The sequence below is a fragment of the Hylobates moloch genome, unplaced genomic scaffold (genome assembly GCF_009828535.3).
Source record: "Hylobates moloch isolate HMO894 unplaced genomic scaffold, HMol_V3 SCAFFOLD_5, whole genome shotgun sequence".
NCBI lineage: Eukaryota > Metazoa > Chordata > Mammalia > Primates > Hylobatidae > Hylobates > Hylobates moloch.
In genome coordinates, this window is record NW_026652280.1 from 73490731 (window position 1) to 73496730 (window position 6000).

The window sequence follows — 6000 nt, forward strand, 5'->3', positions numbered from 1 at the left end:
TTGTCCCTCACATGGGATTCCATAACACTGCTTCGAGGGTATGAATGTTTGTCCCTCACAAAGGATTCTAGAACACTGCTGCTGATATCTGAGTGCTTGTGTCTCACATAGGATTACAGAACACTGCTGATGGGTTTTGAGTGTTTGTGCCTCGCAAAGGATTACAGAACAATTCTATGAGTGTCTGAATGTTTGTCCCTCAGATAGGATTCCAGAACACGGTGGCTGGGTTCTGAGTGTTTGTCCCTCACATAGGATTCCAGAGCACTGCTGCAGGGTTCTGAGTGTTTGTCCCTCACATGGGATTCCAGACCACTGCTGATGGGTTCATAGTGTTTGTCCCTCACATAGGATTCCAGAACAATGCTACCAGGTTCTGAATGCTTGTCACTCACAAAGGATTCCAGAACACTGTTGCTGGGTTCTGAGTGTTTGTCCTTCACATAGGATTACAGAACACTGCTTTGAGCTTCTGAATCTTTGTCTCTTACAAATGATACCAGAACACTTCTGCTGGGTTCTGAGTGATTGTCTGTCACGTAGGATTCCAGAACACTGCTCTTGGGTTGTGTATGTCCCTCACAAAGGATTGCAGAGCACTGCTGCTGGTTTCTGAATGTTTGTCCCTCAAATAGGATTCCAGAACACTTCTAAATTTCTCTGAATGTTTGTCCCTAAGATAGGATACCAGAACAAAGTGGCTGGGTTCTGAGTGTTTGTCACTCAAAAAGGATTCCAGAACAGTTCTCTTGGGTTTTGAGTGTTTGTCCATCACATATGATTCCAGAACCCTGTTGTTGGGTTCTGAGTGTTTGTCCCTCACATAGGATACCAGTACACTGCTATGACGGTCTGAATGTTTGTCTGACACAAAGGATTTTAGAACACTGCTGCTGGGTTCTGACTGTCCCTCACACAGGATTTCAGAAACATTCTGTCAGGTTTTGAGTGTCTGTTCCTCACATAGGTTTCCAGAACACTGCTGCTGGGTTCTGAGTGTTTTTCCTTCACATAGGTTTCCAGAACACTGCTGTTGGGTTATGAGTGTTTGTCTCACACATGGGATTCCAGCCTACTGTTGCTGGGTTCAGAGTGTTTGTCCCTCACGCAGTATTCCAGAACACTGCTACGAGACTCTGAATGTTTGTCCTTCCAAGGGATTCCAGAACACTGCTGCTGGGTTCTGAGTGTTTTTCCCTCACATGGGATTCTAGAACACTGCTGCTGGTTTCTGAGTGTTTGTCCTTCAAAAAAGATTACAGAAGACTTCTACAAGTGTCTGAATGATTGTCTCTCAGATAGGATTCCAGAAAACAGTGCCTGGGTTCTGAATGTTTGTTCCCCCGTAGGATTCCAGAAGAATGCTAAGAGTGTCTGATTATTTGCCCCTCAGATAGCATTCCAGAACACAGTGGCTATGTTCTGAGTGCTTTTCCCTCTCAGAAAATTCCAGAACACTGCTGTTGGGTTCTGAGTGTTTATTCCTCACATAGGATTCCAGAACACTACTGCTGGTTCTGAGTGTTTGTCCCTCACAGAGGATTCCAGAACACTGCTGCTGGATTCTGAGGGTTTGTCCCTCACATAGGATTTCAAAACACTGCTACGAGGGTCTGAATGTTTCTCCATTACAAAAGATTCCAGAACACTTTTGCGGTGTTCTGAGTGTCTGTCCCTCACATAGGATTCCATAACACTGCAACGAGTTTCTTGATGTTTTTTTGCTCACAAAGGATTCTAGAACTCTGATGCTGGGTTCCGAGTGTTTGTCCCTGACAAAGGATTCTAGAACACTGCTGCTGGGTTCTGAGTGTTTGTCCCTCACATAGGATTCCAGAAAACTGCTACAAGGGTCTGAATGTTTGTCCATCACAAAGGATTCCAGAACACTGAAGCTGGGTTCTTTGTGTTTGTCCCTCACACAGGATTGCAGAACACTGCTTTGAGGGTCTGAATGTTTGTCCCTCACAAAGGATTCTAGAACATTGCTGCTGGGTTCTGAGTGTTTGTCTCACCCATAGGATTCCAGAGCACTGCTGCTGGGTTCTGAGTGATTGTCCCTCACAAAGTATTCCAGAAAACTTCTACGAGTGCCTGAATGTTTGTCCCATGTACAGGATTCCAGGACACAGTGGCTGGGTTCTGAGTGTTGGTCCCTCATGTAGGATTTCTGAAGACTTCTACGACGGTCTGAATCTTTGTCCCTCTAATAGGATTGCAGAACACTGCTGCTGGATTCTGAGGGTTTGTCCCTTACATAGGATACCAGAACACTGCTACAACCGTCTGAATCTGTATCCATCACAAAGAATTATAGAACACTGCAACTGGGTTCTCAAATTTGTCCCTCACATAGGATTCCAGAACCCTGCTGCTGGGTTCTGAGTGTTTGTCCCACAAATAGGATTCCTGAACACTGCTGCTGGGTTCAGAGTGTTTGTCCCTCACATACGGTTCCACAACACTGTTACGAGTTTCTTAATGTATGTACCTCAGAAAAGTATCTAGAACACCGCTGCTGGTTTCTGAATGTTGGGCCCTCACAAAGGATTCCAGAACACTGCTGCTAGGTTCTCAGTGTTTGTCCCTCACAAAGGACTCCAGAACACAGCTACTGTATTCTGAGTGTTTGTCCCTCACAGAGGATTCCAGAACTCTGCTGCTGAGTCCTGAGTTTTTGCCCCTCACAAAGGATTCTAGAACACTGCAGCTGGATTCTGAGTGTTTGCCCCTCAAAAAGGATTCTAGAACACTGCTTCTGGGTTCTGAGAGTTTGTCTCTCACATAGGATTCCAGAACACTGCTGCTGGGTTCTGAGTGTTTGTCCCTCACAAAGGATTCCAGAACACAGCTACTGTATTCTGAGTGTTTGGCCCTCACATAGGATTCCAGAGCACTGCAGGTGGGTACGCAGTGTTTGTCCCTCACAGAGGATTCCAGAACTCTGCTGCTGAGTCCTGAGTTTTTGTCCCTTACAAAGGATTCTAGAACACTGCAGCTGGATTCTGAGTGTTTCCCCCTCAAAAAGGATTCTAGAACACTGCTGCTGGGTTCTGAGAGTTTGTCTCTCAATAGGAGTCCAGAACACTGCTGCTGGGTTCTGAGTGTTTGTCCCTCACATAGGATTACAGTAGACTTCAACGAATGTCTGAATGTTTGACCCTCAGGTAGGATTCCAGAACACAGTGGCTGAGTTCTGAGTGTTTATCCCTCACATAGGATTCCAAACCACTGCTGCTGGGTTCATAGAGTTCGTCCCTCACATAGGATTCCAGAACACTGCTGTTGGGTTCTGAGTGTTTGTCCCTCATAAAGGATTACAGAACACTTCTATGACTGTCTGAGTGTTTATCCCTAAGATAGGATTCCAAAACACATTGGTTGGGTTCTGAGGGTTTGCCTACCACTTAGGACTCCGAAAGCCTTCTACGATTGTCTGCCAGATTGTCCCTCAGATAGGATTCCAGAACACTGCCTTTGAGTTCTTATTGTTTGTCCCTTACATAAGATTCCAGAACACTGCTGCTGGGACTGAGTATTTGTCCCTCACAGAGGACACCAGAACACTGCTGCTTGATTCTGAGTGTTTGTCCCTCACATAGGATTTCAGAACACTGCTATGAGGGTCAGAATATTTCTCAATTACAAAGGAGTCCAGAACACTGCTGATAGGTTCTAAGTGTTTGTCCCTCACATAGGATTCCAGAACCTGCTACGAGGTCCTGAATATTTCTCCCTCTCACAGGATTCCAGAACACTGCTGCTGGGTTCTGAGTGTTTTTCCCTCACATAGGACTGCAGAACACTGCTGCTGGGTTCTGAGTGTTTTTCCCTCACATAGGACTGCAGAACACTGCTACAATGTTCTGAATGTTTGTCCCTCACAAAGGATTCGAGAACACTGCTGCTGGGTTCTGAGTGATTGTCCCTCACATAGAATTTCACAACACTGCTGTGGAGTTCTGTTTGTTTGTCCTCACCAAGAATTCCAGAGCAATGCTGCTGGTTTCTGAGTGTTTGTCCCTCACGTAGGATTCCAGAACACTGCTGCTGGGTTCTGAGTGTTTGTTCCTCACTTTTTAGTCCAAAACACTACTGCTGGGTTCAGAATGTTTGTCCCTCACATACAATTCCGGAACACTACTGCAAGCCTCTTAATGTTTGTCCCTCACAAATAATTCTAAAACACTGCTGCTGGGTTCTGAGTGTTTGTCCCTCACAAAGGTTTTCAGAACACTGCTGCTGGGTTCTGAGTATTTCTCCTTCACATAGGATTCCAGAACACTGCTACTGGGCTCTGAGTGTTTGGCCCTCACAAAGGATTCCAGAACACTGCTGCTATGATCTGAGTGTTTGTCCCTCACAAAGGATTCCAGAACACTGCTGCTGGGTTCTGAGTAATTGTCTCTCACATGGGATTCCAGAACACTGCTTTGAGTGTCTGAATTTTTGTCCCCCACGAAGGATTCTAGGACACTGCTGCTGGACTCTGAGTGTTTGTCACTCACATAGGATCCCAGAACACTGCTACGAGGGTTTGAATGTTTGTCCATCACAAAGGACTCCAGAACACTGAAGCTGGGTTCTGAGTGTTTGTCCCTCACATGGGATTCCAGAACACTTCTTCGAGTGTCTGAATGTTGGTGCCTCACAAAGCGTTCCAGGACACTGCTGCTGGATTCTGAGTGTTTGTCCCTCACATAGGATTCCAGAAAACTGCTGCTGGATTCTGAGTATTTGTCCTTCACATGGGATTCCAGACCAGTGCTGCTGGTTTCATAGTGTTTGTCCTTCACATAGGATTCCAGAACACTTCTGCTAGTGTCTGCATGTTTGTCCCTCAGATAGGATTCTAGAACAAAATGATTGGGTTCTGAGTGTTTGTCACTCACAAAGGATTCCATAACACTGCTGGTGGGTTTTGAGTGTTTCTACCTCACATACGATTCCAGAACACTGATGCTGGGTTCTGAGTGTTTGTCACTCACAAAGGATTCCAGAACACTGCTGGTGGGTTTTGAGTGTTTCTACCTCACATACGATTCCAGAACACTGATTCTGGGTTCTGAGTGTGTGTCCCTATCATAGGATACCAGAACTCTGCTAGGAAAGTCTGAATATATTTCCATCACAAAGAATTATAGAACACTGCTGCTGATTTCTGAGTGTTTGCCCCTCACAAAGGATTCTAGAACACTACTGCTGGGTTCTGAGTGTTTGTCCCTCTCATAGGATTCCAGAAACTGCTACTGGGATGTCAGTGTTTGGACCGCACGTAGGATGCCAGAACAGTGCTGCTGGGTTCTGATTGTTTGTCCCTCCCATGTCATTCCAAAACACCGCTGTTGGGTTCAGGGTGTTTTTCCATCACATACGATTCCATAACACTGCTACGAGTTTCTTAATGTTTGTCCTTCTCAAAAAATTCTGGAACACTGCTCTTGGGTTCTCAGTGTTAGTCCCTCACATCGGATTCCAGAACACTACTGCTGGGTCTGAGTGATTGGCCCTCACGTAGGATTCCAGAACACTGCTGCTGGGTTTTGAGTGTTTGTCCCTCACATAGGATTTCAGAACACTGCTACGATGGTCTGAATGTTTCTCCTTTACAAAGGATTGCAGAACACTTCTGCTGGGTTCTTAGTGTTTGTCCCTCACATAGGATTCCAGAACACTGCTGTTTGGTTCTAACTGTCCGTCACAAAGGATTGCTGAACACTACTGCTGGGTCTGAGTGTTTGGCCCTCACGTAGGATTCCAGAACACTGCTGCTGGGTTCTGAGTGTTTGTCCCTCACATAGGATTTCAGAACACTGCTACAAGGGTCTGAATGTTTCTCCATTAGAAAGGATTCCAGAACACTTCTGCTGGGTTCTGAGTGTTTGTCTCTCACAAAGGATTCCAGAAAACTGCTACGAGGATCTGAATATTTGTCCATCACAAAGGATTCCAGAACACTGAATCTGAGTGTTTGACCCTCACATAGGATTCCAGAACACT